At 38.3% G+C, this 16361-nt stretch overlaps 1 protein-coding gene and 1 long non-coding RNA gene across 10 annotated transcripts in view; one reads left to right on the top strand and one right to left on the bottom strand.

The window, feature by feature from the left end:
• Positions 1–16361, top strand: part of Mid1 (midline 1) — a 586678-nt gene that overhangs the window by 454424 nt on the left and 115893 nt on the right. Inside the window, exon 1 of one of the 7 annotated variants that reach the window (XM_021722667.3) lies at positions 11638–11977. The exons of the other annotated variants lie outside the window; for them this stretch is intronic. The gene's annotated coding sequence lies outside the window, so the exon portion shown is untranslated. Of the gene's footprint in view, positions 1–11637; positions 11978–16361 lie in introns of those variants that run through there. 7 annotated transcript variants of the gene reach the window in all.
• Positions 4344–16361, bottom strand: part of LOC120889882 (uncharacterized) — a 316936-nt gene continuing 304918 nt past the window's right edge. For all 3 annotated transcript variants that reach the window (XR_013431925.1, XR_005734103.2, XR_013431924.1), the window contains one exon: positions 4344–5788. This is a non-coding gene — a long non-coding RNA (uncharacterized LOC120889882). The remainder of the gene's footprint in view (positions 5789–16361) is intronic.

Consider the following 16361-nt stretch of genomic DNA (forward strand, 5'->3'; position numbering starts at 1 on the left):
GAGAGAGAGAGAGAGAGAGAGAGAGAGAGAGAGAAGGGAGGAGAAAGCAAAGTCTCTCTGACAAACGTGTTCAAAGATACATAAACTGTCCGCTCTCGCTATGATTTGACTTCTGTTGTCCTCTTTCAGTCACTTTTTCCTTTCAAAATTGGCCATTTAGAAGTGAAAAGTATTTTCCTAGAAATTAGCACTGCTTTCTCTGTGGTTTATTAGTAATCAAAAGGAAATGTACCATGGTCCATGGTAAAAATAATCTCATGATAATGTTTTGCTCAAGTTAACCAGAAAGCGAGGTGAAAAAAAAATACTCAAGTAGCAGAGAGACCAGATGGTCTTTTTTTTCTTCTTCACACGGTTAAGCAGGAAACTTTGCCTGATTAAGAAAACACTTGTCTTGATTTTTATTCAGCAGTTTTGAGGGGCTGTTTAATACACACACACACACACACACACACACACACACACACACCCTGTTTTCATTCAGCCAAGTGATGATTTATGCTAGTGTAAGCTAGATTCTGTGGCTGAGAACGTGAAGTCTTAATGATGAAGAAGAAAATGGATTCCCAAGTCTCAGCTTTAAAAGAACTAGGAATTTGCCCACTCCCCTAAAGATCCTCATCATTACCATATCCATCTTATTGTTGTAAGGTCTGGTGTTTTGTTTTGTTTTCTTTTGATAGCCTAGAATGGAAGAAAGGCTGTGTACCACAGTGGCTAACTAGGGTTTTGTGAGATACAGGATAGACCCAGGGGGAGAAAATAGAGGTTTTGGAGTTCAACGCCCCAGGGGGTTAATGTGCATAAAGCGACTGCTCCAAAGGACTTGAGCTTAATCCTCAGAGCTGCCAGTCAGGATCAGGATGAAGAAGCATCCATGCAAAGAATTGCTTCTGGATGCTGATAGGCAGGGGTGGGAAGGGGGATTGGAGCGCCCCTCTTTGGACCAGTGATGTTTTGGTAGTTCCTGTACCAGGGAGGTTAACTGGCAGTAGCTTGCACACAATAAAGCTCCCTTTGGGGGAAGTCACCATCATTCCTGCCATCATCTGGCACCCTTTTCCCAGAACCCCAGGAGTGAGCAATTTCCAAGTTGTATTCTAAGGCAAAAAAAAAAAAAAAGACTAAAGTTGTGAAACTAAGTATTTGCCTGGAGGATTTTGGAATGGAAAGAAGAGATTTAGACAACTGGTAGAACTGTTTGGACGTGTGCCTTGAATCATAGCACCCCTCTTGACTTACATAATGACAAGCAATAGAATCTAAATAACAAGAGATAACTGACAAATCTTTACCATAAAGATGATAAATCAGGCATTAAAATTGTTTTCAAAGTATGATGTTTTTTCATATAATTTTGTGATACTTTTTCACCAGTTAGCATTCATATTTATTATAAAAATAAATATAACTCCACTGTATTACATGTAGCCACCTCACTGTTCTTAAAGCTAGACATTTTTTTGCAAGTGATTTTTTTTTATTTTTTTATTTTTTAAATTTTTATTGTTGGTTGTTCAAAACATTACATAGTTCTTGACGTATCATATTTCACACTTTGATTCAAGTGGGTTATGAACTCCCATTTTTACCCCATATACAGATTGCAGCATCACATCGGTTACACATCCACTGTTTTACATATTGCTATACTAGTGTCTGTTGTATTCTGCTGCCTTTCCTATCCTCTACTATCCCCCCTCCCCTCCCCTCCCATCTTCTCTCTCTACCCCATCTACTGTAATTCATTTCTCCCCCTTGTTTTTCCCCCCTTTCCCCTCACTTCCTCTTGTATGTAATTTTGTATAACCTTCCATTTCCATGCAATTTCCCTTCTCTTTCCTTTTCCCTCCCACCTCTCACCCCTGTTTAATGTTAATCTTCTTCTCATGCTCTTCCTCCCAACTCTGTTCTTAGTTACTCTCCTTATATCAAAGAAAACATTTGGCATTTGTTTTTTAGGGATTGGCTAGCTTCACTTAGCATAATCTGTTCTAATGCCATCCATTTCCCTGCAAATTCTATGATTTTGTCATTTTTTAATGCAGAGTAATACTCCATTGTGTATAACTGCCACATTTTTTTAATCCATTCGTCTATTGAAGGGCATCTAGGTTGGTTCCACAGTCTTGCTATTGTGAATTGTGCTTGCAAGTGAATTTTTAAGCCCTAGACTGCACCTCAAGTACTAAGTTCTTTTAATTTTACCTTTTCTTACGTTTAAAAAGCCAACTTCTTATCTAATTTGATTCAATGAAAAGGATAAATTGTACAGGATGAAATGTACACTTAGAATGCATTTCAATGAAAAGATAAAATGCTTGAAATATTTTTTTTAAATCACAAAAAAAATCACATAAGACACAAAGCAAAACACTCTTAAGCCAAGTCCCCAGGATAGTATTTTTTATATTCTAAAATGATTTCTTATATTCATGTGTTACAAGTTAACATTTATAATCTCTCTTAAAGATATAACAAGGAAATATTTTCCCCTCCCCCTTTTCTTTTCCTTCACCTCTTCCCTCACCCTTAATGCCCTGCTTCTTTTCTACTCTTTTCTTTTCTGTTTTTATGAGATCCTCTTGTTTTTACTCCTTTTTCTCTCCAGCTTCCACATATGAGAGAAAACATTTGACCCTTGGCTTTCCGATTCTGGCTTATTTCACTTAGCATGATGTTCTCCAATTTCATGCATTTACCAGGAAATGACACAATTTCATTCTTCTTTATGGCTTGGTAAAACTCTATTGTATATGTACACCACAATGTCTTTTACCCATTGATCTGAAGGAAACATTCTGATAATACAAGAAAAAAATTCAGAGTTTAGCCTGCCAGAAGAGTATGTTTTAAAATTCATTAAGAGTTTCATAATAGTCTTTAGCAGATTTGTTCTAAGAGATTACAAAATTTTTAATATACTCTTTTTGTAGAAGTATTCAATCTCCAAAGAAGCAACTTTAATCTTGCTTTTTAGGCTGAAACATCTTTAAGTTGGGTCTCAGAAGTAGTTTCAGAAGACTGCTTTTTCATAAACCCCTCAGTATAAAAACCTCATCTGCTTCACTATTTTCCCACAAACCTCATCTACTTCACTGTAGAGGAGCACATACCCTTGACCAGTCTTCCCAACCCTTCCCTTGGCCTCTGCTTAGCTACAATATCACCTGTGTTCTCCCCCAGCAATTGCCTCTGTGGTCATCTTTCTTTTAGCCCATTCTTAAAGAGATGGACTCTAAAAATCATGATTGAACTGCTATGGAAATTTTATCTAACTGGTGAATTCTTTTGAGATACTTTTTGATGTTGTCATTGTCAGCAGAACACCAACTGAAGCTGTCAGGTGACTTGTCCTTCCAGTCTCAACTCATCTTTGGTACTTACACTTATTCATCCACCCCAGTAATATTCCCCTACTTCCTGCCCTTTTCTTTCTGAAATTTCCTCTCCTAGTAAGGCAAAAGCAAGTTAGTAAGAAAAGACAAAATTAATGACTCTACCATTGCCTCAATTCATTTGCCTCCTATCCTTTTCTGTAACCTTAATTGCACATCCATGGTCATTTCAACTTTGGTTTAACATCCTAAGATCAAACATTTAGACATTAAGGTTATTCTGAGTCCCATATGCTGTGGTTTGAATGTATCAAAATTCATGTGTTGGAAACTTAATCCCTAGTGCAGTGGTATTGCCAGGTGGGATCTCTTGGGGGACATGATTGGATTAATGTTGCTATAAAAAGGTTTTGCATAAGTGTGTTTTCCCTCTTCTGTTCTTCTACCATGTAAGGACATAGTGTTGCTCCCTTCCAGAAGACAGCCTTCTGGGCACCATCTTGAAACCAGAGAAATAGGACTTTTACCTGCAGGCACCTTAATTTGGGACTTCCCAGCTTCCGGAACCTAAGAAAGTAATTTCTATTCTTTATACCTTATCCATTCTCAGATTTTCTATTATAGAAGCACAAAATGGACCAAGAAACAATAGTTTCTGCTTTTTGGCCACCAAATCTTCACAGCTCTTCCCTCTCAAATTTCATTGCTGAAATATAAAGAGGTTGCTATTTTTCAAAAATTCATCACATTGCCTTTTCAGATAAGAAATAGTAAAAGTCAGATTTTTAATGCCTGTGAGAAAGAAATCTGTCCTTTAGGATATCTGAAACTAAATGTTTAATAACTTGAGAAATTAAATCATAGCTCTTTGCTCAAATGCTAGAAAATTTTATACTGAAATTAAGAAGTTCTTTGCTTATTTATTGGCAGGAAAAAGCCAAACTGTTAAGAGAACCATGTAAATATGAAGAAAATCTTTGCTAAAATAGACAACACCCAGCCATCTACCTTCTTTCAAGACATCCTTTTTATTTCTTTCATATTACATATGGGTTTTTGAAATTATTATTGTTTTTACACATTTATTTTTTCATCTCTTCATTATAATGGAAACTCTCTAAGAACAAACATTTATTTTCCTATCTACCAGCACATTCTTGGTGCTCAGAGTAGTTCCTGGCACATACCAAGACCTAAAATATAATCTGTAAAATGAGAAATAGTGAAGGAGATGACTTTCTATATTTTACTATAAAAGAAGTAGTTCTAAAATTTTCAGAATGTTAAATTGAAAAAAAGAAAGCTAAATTGATGTACATGCAAGATATTCAATGCCATAAAAGTAATAAAACCAACTTACTCATCCAAATTCTTAAAACTACTTTAGGATCAAAGTAAAGAGCTGAAGATCCAGACCAGACCCAGGTTGATTTGGGCCTATGATGGAAATTGATAGGTCCTCTTATTTATTGGGCAAAGTCTGTGCATGGGACCACCTTGCTCTCTTGCATTTTTTTCTGGAGTTTCTTCTGATGCTAAGGGTGAGAGGGATGAGGAGTTTGGACTTGGTGGTAAGGAACACCTCATCACTTTCTTGCAAGCTCCTTTAACCTCTGGTTTTCCATAACTCATGGGTCATTCAATGCCACGTGAAACTCTGCCTCTACCACAGCTACTAGAAAGCCACCCCACTGGTGACCTGATTTCTAGTTACTACCATTGTTGTAATCCCCAGGAGGAGGCAGAAATTGTGTATATTTCAAAATAATTCTCTGTGGTTCATTCATTCATTTATTCATTCATTCATTTCTTCTTTCATTCCATCCTTTGTCTGTCTCTCTCACTCTCTGCCATATCCCTAGCCCTTTTTTTGTTTTTATTTTAAGACAAAGTCTTGTTAAGTTGTTTAGGGCCTCACTAATTTGCTAAGGCTGGCTTGAACTTGTGATCCTCCTGCCTCAGCCTCCTGAGTTGCTGGGATTACAAGCATGCACCACCATACCCAGCTGGATCTGTCGTTTCTGTACCTCTTGTGAGCTGAGATGCTGACAGCCTTTTTTCTAGACTGTTTTTTAAGGGTGTTTTTATAGCAGACAGGTGAGATATAACGTGTCCTTCCAAGGTTGTGGAGGTTTGCTTAGTCCACAATACAAGATTCAGATTTTCCAAGCTTGGGATTGCTCAACTGTGATGCAATCCCCTGCGACATGCACCTGGGACTCTACATGGTTCTTGGGTGATCAGATGAACCAACGAGATCATGAGTCACATACTACTTGTGCCCTGAGTAAGAACATTCTTTATCTTTGTTAAAGGAGTCTGGTGTCTTCTGCCAACATCCATGTAATTGGTGGATTAACTGGTTAGCTTGCAAATAGAAAAAAAATCTGAAGCTCTTCTCTGTTCTTGATAGCCTTATAAGCTCCATCTATGTCAAGGTTTCTTATTTCCTGCAAAATAAAAAATTGTGGTGACAAATGCATTAGGTACAAGAAGACCTTCTTTGGGGAGCAGAGAAGTAAAGCCTCAATATCATGGTGGGAAGTTGTAGCAGAAATACATGTAGCAGAAATAGAAATAGTAGTAGCTGGAAATAGATAAAACTGCCTATGTGAAGACAATTATTAGACAATTATTAATGTGAAGAATAGAAATGGTATGTACTATTTCTTCATATAAGACACTCCATGAATGTTACTGAGCAAACAAATGAATTGATATCTTTTCTGCTTTCAAAAATCATTTGCAGAGAATTCCAATAAAAATACAGATAATGAATTTATTCAATGAACAGAAAGAGGTGATTCAGGACAAGAGGGGAAGAAGGATGTGAGAATGACAATTTTGTCAGGCACTTTAAAACTTTGCCTCACTTACTCCTCAAAAGACACTTTGAGATCACTCTCATTGTCCACATTTTACAGATAAGGAAACTACGTATAAGATATGAAGAGTATCTGTGAGCAGGAGATATGTAGAGTATCAGGCTCCTATCACCTTTGCAAGGAAATGGCAGAGCCAAGGTTTGAACTCAGGTTTATCTGGATGCAAGGTCTACATTTCTTTATATGACACCTCATTGATGGTGTTGACCCAAAAGTAGACTAAGGACACTTGGGCCCCTGAGTTTAGGGCTTAGCCACATGTTTCTGACACCACACCATGGAAAAGCTAAATGAAATTCATTAGCAGAGAACTTGAAATAGTCCATTAGTCATCTGACAACAGAAAATACAGAATGAGAAAGGGAAAACAGAATAGTAGTTGAATAGTAGTAGAAGAAGAAAAAAGATGGACCTTTTTGATGCAGTACAAGATGCTATTTACTTTTTGGAAATTCCTTTACCTTAGAGCCTTCAATAATAACAAAATAATAAAATAATATGTATTAAGGGTCCACCAAACTATACAAACTCAGATGATGTCTTATTAAATGAATCATGACACTATCAAGTTTCACAGAATTTTCATCTGAAGAAAACTGTAGGACAATGCACTGTGACTTGCAAAACCAGTGTACTTTATTAATGTTAACAACTTAGTTTGTTATGATTTGTTTCCCAACATAATACCAATTGCATAGTTTCCCTGGGGATTTAAAATATTTTTTTGGTACTGGGGATCAAACCCAAGGGTGCTCTACCACTGAGCTCCATCCCCAGCCCTTTTTATTTTTTATTTTGAGAGAGTCTTGCTATATGCTTAGGCTGGCTTTGAACCTGTGATCATCCTGCCTCAGCTTCCTGAGTCTCTGGGATTGTAGTCACATGTGTCACCATGCCCACATCCCTGGGGATTTTTGAAAACTCTATTTAAAGATTGTATTTAAAGTGTAAGTTAGAGTATGTGGTGAATGGAAAGGGTTTTCTTGTTTTACTTTTTGTAGATTCAGTTTCCTTAGGATTGCCTACTGTTAGCTCAGTTATTTATTATAACCAACATTTTATTTTAGATCAGGCAAAATAGAGATACAGAAATTTCAAGAAGTTGATCGAGGGTTGAAAAGGTAGTGATTTAATGTATTTGAAAGCAGTTTTAATTTTGTATTAGTTTCAATTGTGTGCCTTTGTTCGTGTATGTGTGTCTCTCTGTGTGTATGTGAGTGATAATTTTATTGCCCCATGTGAAGATCTGTACTGCGATTTTTGTGCTGCATGGAAAAACTACCCTTCATCCATTAGCATTTAAATGTGGCAAAAGTATTTTTGTGAATTTTCTCCTGAGAAGCCTCTTGCCTTTGTTCTGTACAGATGCTCAGTATGCTTCTTTCATGTGGTGCCTTACAATAACAATTCAGAACAAAAGAATCGCTCCTCTTTTGGTTGCCTTAAAAAAGAAAAAAAAAAAGACTTACATCCCCCGACTGTAGAGCTTCAGTGACCACGGGAAGTGTTTAAAGCATGTTCTCCATAATAGTTAACCAGGAGTTGTGAAGAAAGGTTAGTTTTCTTTATTTTTTAAGATCACGAAGTAGCTTCAGGCTATTGTGAGCATGAGGTTTTTTTTTTCCCGTGTGTGTGTGTGTTTGTGTGTGTGTGTGTGTATAGCTAACTTTGAAGTTGAAAGGGAAAAGTGATTTTCTTTGAGAGAATTTCCCAATCTGCTCCTACAATAGGAATCAGTTGCTCTGTAACATCGTCATTACCCCCAGAGTCACAAGACAGGAGTATGTGTTATTTTATGAATTTTAAGTTTTCCAGTGTTCCGAGAATAATGTCACATTGAACATCATCAGCAACTATTTATGAATGCATTTTGCTTCTGGTGAATAAGTGGGAAGGGAGAGTGTGACCTTCTCTGCCTTCTAGGGGAGTGTTGTGTGAGTGAAGTAGAAAAAAGTTTCCCCAAGTGGTGAGTGTTTTTTTCCAGGGCACAATCTACTTGTTGAAAAATCCCACTGGACCAGTATATCTTTCAAATAATATAGATTTCATGGGCTGGGTCTGTAGCTCAGTGGCAGAGAGCTTGCCTAGTAAGTGTGAGGCACTGGGTTCCATCCTTAGCCCTGCATACAAATAAAATAAAGGCATGCTGTTCATACATAACTACCCAAATTTTTTAATAATATAGATTTCTTATATCATTTTGCTCATTTCTATATAGACTTTTGAAATATGAGTAGGCAATTGATTTTTTAAATAAATACAAATGATCTAATGCTTCTGTTTTCACATAGAGAATGCGATGTTCCTTTAGTACAGGAGGACTGCTCAAACTGAGGGATTTGTGAAGAGTGAATGTTATAAAGTCCCAAGTAATTATGAAAAGGCACTTATATATGTGTGTGTGTATGCATATGAGTGTTTGTCATTCTGTACATGTAAGTATTTATATGTGCCTACGATACCAATTCCATTGTAAACATGTAGGAATTTTTTTGGGGGGGGCACTGGGGATTGAACCCAGGGGTGCTCAGCCATTGGGCCACATCCCCAACCTTTTTTATTTTATTTATTTTGAGATAGGGTCTCTATAGGTTGCTTAGGGCCTGGTTAAGTTGCTGAGGCTGGCTTTGAACTTGCAGTCTTACTGCCTCAGCTTCCTGAGCTGCTGGGATTACAAGTATGCACTTCTGTGCCTATTTAAACATGTAGGATTTTATATAGACTTAGGAAGGATTCTGTGAATGTGTATAAAAAACTATAAGCACTCAGAAAAGGCAGTGTATGTGCTTTTCATCTGTGGGTGGTTTCAAAGGAATTAGCAGCTTCCATTTCTGTGACTACCACACTGTTAGTCTGCTCCCTTGGAGTGCTGAATTAGATTTCTGCCAGGAGACTAAGTGTGACATGTTCTCTCTCTTGTCCTTCTCTCTCTGGTCTGCTATCACTGCCTTCAGAACCAAATTCTTGCATGACAGCCAGTATAGCACAGATCTGGAAAACATCAGTCATTATCAATATAATGTAAAATAAGTCCCATTTGTCTTTAAAATTGGATGCTTTATTTTTAAAAATAAATAATAAAAGAAATGAAATGCCTAACACCTTTTGATGGTTGGAAATTTTGTATCAAAGATGTCAGATTATGTTCTTTAAAAGATTAAAATAATTATTGTTTTACTTTTGAGATATAGTGTTTATTTATTTCTTTTTTTTTTTTTTTAGAGAGAGAATTTTAACATTTATTTATTTTTTCTTAGTTCTCGGCGGACACAATATCTTTGTTGGTATGTGGTGCTGAGGATCGAACCTGGGCCGCACGCACGCTAGGCGAGCGCGCTACCGCTTGAGCCACATCCCCAGCCCTAGTGTTTATTTCTTGATGTTTCAACTTGAGATGCTCTGGCTAACTTTCCATTACAATATGAAAATATGAACATGTTAAGCCAGTCTAGAAATTTTTATAGTGTCTTTCTTTTTTGAAGGTGTGGGGGGAGTGATACTAGGGATCAAACCCAGGCCTGGTGCATGCTAGCTAAGCACTCTACCACTGAGCTACATCCCCATCCTGATACTTTCAATGTTGTTTTAAAGAGGCAGCTTTTATTTTTTTAAAAGTCATGATGAAAAGTACTTTCAAATTCTATTTTATGATATATGTATGTATATATGTATGTCTTTTCCCTAGATAATAAGAACTTAAGGAAGTCATCTATATGTGAAATTGAGTAATCCTTATATTCTTAAAAGTCATGATTTGGAGAGGCATAAGCTGAGAAAATGTATGTCTGCATTTTTATGTCCTGACATGTGAAGCACACTTTGGTTTACCATGAAGTGTTGCAGTGGCACAAAAGTAAGCACTACAATGTGCAAAATGGGCAACACAAGGAAACAGCAGTTCTTGCCTCCTGCTTCCCCTTAATCACGACAGTTCCTTAAACACCTTCGTGGTGCCCAAATGTCTAGAGTATAAATTGAGTTCTGCAGATATTTTTTTACACTTTCCTGATGATTTACTTTAGCTGCAGTTTCTTGTCTTGCATGGTGATAAGCAACATCCTTCAAAGAACTGCAGTGCAGGACAAAAGAAACTACTTCCCTTTCTTTCTTCACATAATCAAATTTTAAGTGATTATTTTTCATTCTCAATATACCCTTCCTTTTTCATTCTGGAGAATAAAATCAAGATTTGGGACTCATTACAGTTTATTTTTTATAGAATTCTTTTTAAAATATTTATTCTTTAGTCATTGATAGATACGATATCTTTATTTTATTTTTATGTGGTGCTAAGGATCAAACCCAGTGCCTCATGCATGCTAGGTATGTGCTCTACTTCTGAGCCACAACCCCAGCCCCCACAGTTTATTTTAAACACATGTACACACACACACACACACACACACACACACACACACTTTTGTTTCTTTGTCTCACTATGTCCTGGCTGGCCCCAAACTCCTAAACTGAAACGATCCTCCTGCCTCAGCCTCCCTAGTGGCTGGGAGTACAGATATATTAGTTGTATATACAGTTGGTTTTCCATATATGTGGGTTCTGCACTTGCAGATTCAACCAAACTTGAATAAAAATATGTGAAAAAAATTTCATCTGTATTTCATGCTTACAGATTTTTTTTCGGTCATTTTTCTCTAAACAATACAGTATGGTAACAACTTATATACATTTATATTGTTTTAGGTATCATAAGTAATTGTGAGATGATTTGAAATATACAAGAGGATGTATGTAGGTTATAGGCAAGTACTGTGCTGTTTTATGTAAGGAACTTGAGCAACCGCAGATTTTGGTATCCTAGGGGAGGGTTCTGGAATTAATCTCAACTGAATACCAGAAGAAGGCTGTATACACAGAGCATGCATATACATGTGATCTGTGTGCATAATATATGTAATATGTTTATAATAAAGTTAAAACTTGTTTGTGTATATACATGTTTCATATGCATATATCTTTTCAATTATTTATCAGGATGATCCATTGCAATTTAACCCTCTGTTTCTGGAAGAAAAGATGATTTTGTTTTATTGTTTCTGTACAGGAGATTGTTCTCCTGGATCTAAGTTGAAAAAACTTCTTTCAGAAGTTATTCTTTAATTCAGAAGGCAAAGGCACAAAATAATGAGTATATTATTTTTAAAACAAACAAAGCAGTATCCAGAGCATAATGTGATAATGTGCTCAGCAGGATGCCAAAAGAGCCCCCAATGCAAGGGCATGCGAGTTTCCCACTTCAGGAGCTGTGCAGGACCGCTCCCGTTGGTTGCATGGAGAGCTGGAATCCAGCCTTCCACTGCAGGACCACGTCCAGTTGGCCGGGCCGCTGCTGATCTCTGTAAGCAGTGAGAGTACAGAACCCAGTGCCAAGTCATCATTATTTTGGACCAAGCAGTGGGTGTTGACCTGACCTGAGCTGCCTTTTTACTTGGTTTCAGTTGAGCATCGAGTGGGCGAGGGGATAGGGCAAGTACGGCGGGGGCCGTGGAAAAGGCAGTCGATTCTTCAACTCGGGCAACCCTGGCGGAGTGGATGAGGTGGAGCTGGCCTTCCTGGAATTGTTGGGCCGATTTTCCTGTTGTGTTTCACTGTCGACGCTCTCACAGACACACAGGACTGTTCCAGCACTGCCTGCCACCCACCATCTGGTCTTGGTGGCCTGTCTGTCATTTCGTGGGTCCCCATCCTCTGCCTACGGCGATGTTTCTTCAAAAAGAACTAGTGTGCAGTCCATTGGTGGGTATTCAAGGGGATCTGTTTGTCAGGTGCTCAAAGAACTATTAAGGACCAGTGTACTAGTTCCTGTTTTTAGCCTGTTTATCAGTCTGTCAAAGGAACGAATGGCACTTCTGAGCCTGTGTGTGTGTGGGGGGGGGTTTCGTCGCTATTCAGACAGAGTGGGATAGGGCAGTGGTTCCTCGAGGAATTGGGATTGCTCTTTTTCATTGCCATTTGTGTCTTTTGCTTGTCTGCTTGTATAAATGAGCCTCCATGAGGAGTATTTAAGCATCCTGTTAAGTAAATTTGGAAGACTAGGTTTCAATTAAAATAACCAGACTGTGTGACCCAGCTCCCATTTCCCCTTGATTTTGATCATTAAAGCCTTCATATCCCCATAGACATCTGCCATGCTTCGAAGTGATTCTTTTTCAGGAATGTTCATTCATTATTAATCAGGTTGCATGGTCAGGCGAGTGTGTGATTATTTTAAAGAATGTCCTAGAGATCCAATTACTAAAAATGAACGTGTTACAGGCAGATGTGGAAGTAGAGAAAAAGATTTGGTTAACAATTTAATTTGATTTGCATGAATTCCACCAGGTGGGTGTTTAGTGAAATTAAAAGTCTTCCTAGTCTCATGTCAGGTATCAGGCAAAATGATTTTAATTTCACCACTCTTTAGAATAAAGAAGAAATGGCAAGTTATTCAAAATATCTATTGTACTAATTAATTGTTTTAAAACTGGAGGCTAGCATCTCAATGCTTATCTGCTTGTCATTTTTTTTCAGTCAGTCTTTGGTCCCCTGTAATTTCGTTGGCAGAAATTCTTAGTTGTCTCTTACCAATTAAACAAATGAATTTGGGTGTGCTGGAAGTCAGAGGTAACCTCTGTGATGTTTCAGAGTAACATTAGTTACCTGTAGAATGTTACTGGATCACCTTTTTTTCACCTGTTCCTACTCAGTGTATTATTTATGTTGTTGCTTTAAGGTCCACTTTGCAATTATACTGCTCTCTGGCATAATTTAGGGTGAAAAACAGCCTGTATTATGGTATCAATTTCCAGTTAAGTTCAATTGAGTTTCCTCCTCTCTTTCCATCACTTCATACGTAGCCCTGTTTTATTGGACCTTTATTGACTCACCTGCTTCTCAAATCAGCCAGGATGCTGATCAGTAAAGTAGCCTTTGGGTAATGTGTTTACTCAGTGGTTTTTGTAACTTGAGGTTAAATTCTAAACTACATGATTGAATATGCAGATGCCAAGCACTTGTATTATGTTATTTTAAATATTCTATCTTGGATATAGTTGTCAGTTTTTATTGATTAAAATAACTTCTGCATTGAGAAATTGTGCTTATATGAGATGAGAGCAAGTTCCTTCCAAGTTCAGTCTCAACCTCACTGACTCAAGTTGGTTTCAAGCCTTGCCCAGTTAGGTGGTCCCTAGTCCTCTGACAGTGTGTATTTCTGCTGATCAAAGACAGAAACATCATTCCACAGTCTTTAAAAAATATTTTACCTGTAGCTATACAGTTAGGATAATCTCATAGCAAAAATCCAAAGACCAATAAGTCAGCTAACTCTGAATTCTTCAGGTAAAGAGGGGACAGAAGATGTGCACAATTATTTGTAATGTTTATTTGCATTATTTTCAATGCTGTTTATTGTTTGCAGAATTTTGGAAAGCTTCCTTTTCTGAAACCATATCTTTTTCACTTGGCATTACTGTAGTGTTGAAGTGTTTTTGTCATTTCACTTACATTTTGGTAAATTTAATAAGCTTAATTTCCATAATTGGAGGATATTTGGAAAAGAATCTGAGGAAGTGCCTTGGGAATCATTGGGGCAGTGGCAGAGAGCAACCTGATATTAACGGTTGATCACAGGCCACCCAGGGTTGGTACCCAAGATTATTCCTTGGTCTAGTGCCACGTTAACTTCCCTGACTGGGAAGGATCTCAGAGCTGTGCTGTAAGGGTAGCATGCTGGCTCTTTTTCATATACTCTAAATTAGAAAACAGTTATGTTTCTTGGACTATGCAGACATGAATGGATGATGTAATGATAATGACATAGCTCTCTGTTCTAATGGGTAACTGATCACACAGAATGTTTGGGGTCTGGAGATTTCTAATTTTTGACCTGGTCCTTTTTATTGGGGGAGGGGTGCTAGGGATTGAACCCTGGGGCACTTGGCCACTGAGCCCCCTCCCCAGCCCTATTTTGTATTTTATTTAGAGACAGGGTCTCATTAAGTTGCTTAGCACCTCTCTTTTGCTGAGGCTGGCTTTGAACTCATGATCCTCGTGTCTCAGTCCCTGAGCTGCTGGGATTACAGGTGTATACCATTGCACCCATCCTTGACCTGGTTCTTGAGCATGTGGGTGAATCTTCCCATACCCTTGGCATCTGAACCTAAAAGCTTCCCCACTGAATTTAGCCATGAATTGAATCTGCACTGCATGATGTATGCACAGAGATTCTAGACATTTCTTCAAGGTACATGCTCTCTTGATTGTGTCATAGTAGATGTCGTGAGAGACTATAAAGAGTAAAGTTGATGGCAAGGGTTGTGACAGTGCAGACTGGGGCTTAATTGTTTTGTCTGCATTGACCTGCCAGGTTAAAGTAGTATTTGTGCCTTTTTACTTCAAAGGAAGGAGCAAAAAAGATGAGTCCAACAGCCATGAACCCCTTTAACTTCCTTGTGTCCTTGGCTTCTAACACTAATCCACAAGTGTGTCCATCCTGAGTTACCCTCCTCTGTTCCCAAGACCAAACCCTGCAGCTGGGAAAGCCCCTATATCCTTCCTCTTGCACCAGGAATTTTCCCTCTTGCTGTTTTCTCCCATATCCTGTACCTTGGGCAAAGTAAACCTTGCTCTTTGGAAAATATTCTCCTCCTGTGATGAGTGCTACTGTTCAGCATAAAGATACCTCAGGATAAAGATACTTGGACCCCTGAGTGAGAAAGGAAGGAGCCATCTGCTCAGGCAACTCTTCAGCCAGATCTCCATCTCTGTTGATTAATTTCCCTTAACCCCACAAGGCATGAACCTTAAGAGGTTTTCCCATGGGATTATCAAGGGCGACTCATTTGACTCAAGCCACACACTCAATGTTTGGCCTAAAATTGAGATAATGGATGTTACCTACATAGGAGATTTATGTTTGTGTGTCTGCTTGTGCCTGAGCACATACATAGTGAGTCTGACTATATAGAAAGAAGGAGATGAAATATATATCTTTAAACCTGGGTCATATTACTGACTGTTCTGGTGAGTACTTGGAAATAATATTTTAAACTAAATATTTTAGTTGTTTTGTGAATAAGACAATTATATTGCTATGTGGTTTTCAGCTTAAAGGGTTACTTTGCAACCTTTAAATGTAAACATTTAAGACACGTCACACTATTTAGAGCTGTCTTTTTAAACAATTCTTCTTTGTTTAATATGAACTTGCCAAGTACAATAGTGGCCAGGACTTGTTGGGCCTCTGGGAGGTTCCGTTTGCATCTTTAAAAATCAGCAGAAATTGAAAAAAAAAAAAAAAAGAACAAACATCAAATAAAAAAATTTCACATAGGAACATCATTTGTTCTAGGAAGAAAAGTAAAGGCAATTGCTGCTAGGGACAGCAAATGGTCCCATTTACTGGGTCTCTGTTTAGGAAGTGAGTGAGAATAGATTTGGAGGTGTGGTTTGAGAGAAACTTGGGCCAGACTTTGAAAAAGGAAATAAGTTGTCAGAACTCAGACGTCGGGCAACAGGGAACTGCTCTGTGTTTTGGACCATTGAGGGAAGTTACAGGAAAAAGCCATGATGCCTGAAGCATGTTCCAAAGATTAAACTGGAGCTACACATTGTGGCCCAGGCCTGTTATCCTCGTGACTCCAGCATCTGAGGCAGGAGGATTGAAAGTTCGAGGCCAGCCTGGAAAACATAGTGAGACCCTGTCTCAAAATAGAGTGAAAAGGGTGGGTATGATGCTCAGTGGCTGCCCCGCCTCCCCCCCCTCCTGCCAACTCCCATGAAGATTAAACTGAGGGAGGAAATATTGGCAATAAGGAACCAAATTAGCAAGTCACACCCCCCACATGATAGCCTAAGAATTCTGCAAAGAGGGTCTGGATCAGTATAGAGGCAGTGGGAACAAAGAGAAGGAAACTGATGCAAAGAACTATGAAGACCTGACATTTCCGAGTCTTGGCCAATGATTTGGATTTTTGGAAGGGAGAGTGTATGAGTTTTCTATTGATGCTATAGCAAGTTACCACACAGTTGAGGGCTTCAAGGAACACAGACCTATTGTCTTCCATTTCTAGAGGTTTGAAGTCTAACACAGATCTGTGGGCTAAACATAAAGGTATCTGCAGGGTTTCATTCCTCCCCG

This window comes from Ictidomys tridecemlineatus, chromosome X (assembly GCF_052094955.1).
Source record: "Ictidomys tridecemlineatus isolate mIctTri1 chromosome X, mIctTri1.hap1, whole genome shotgun sequence".
NCBI classification, from domain to species: domain Eukaryota; kingdom Metazoa; phylum Chordata; class Mammalia; order Rodentia; family Sciuridae; genus Ictidomys; species Ictidomys tridecemlineatus.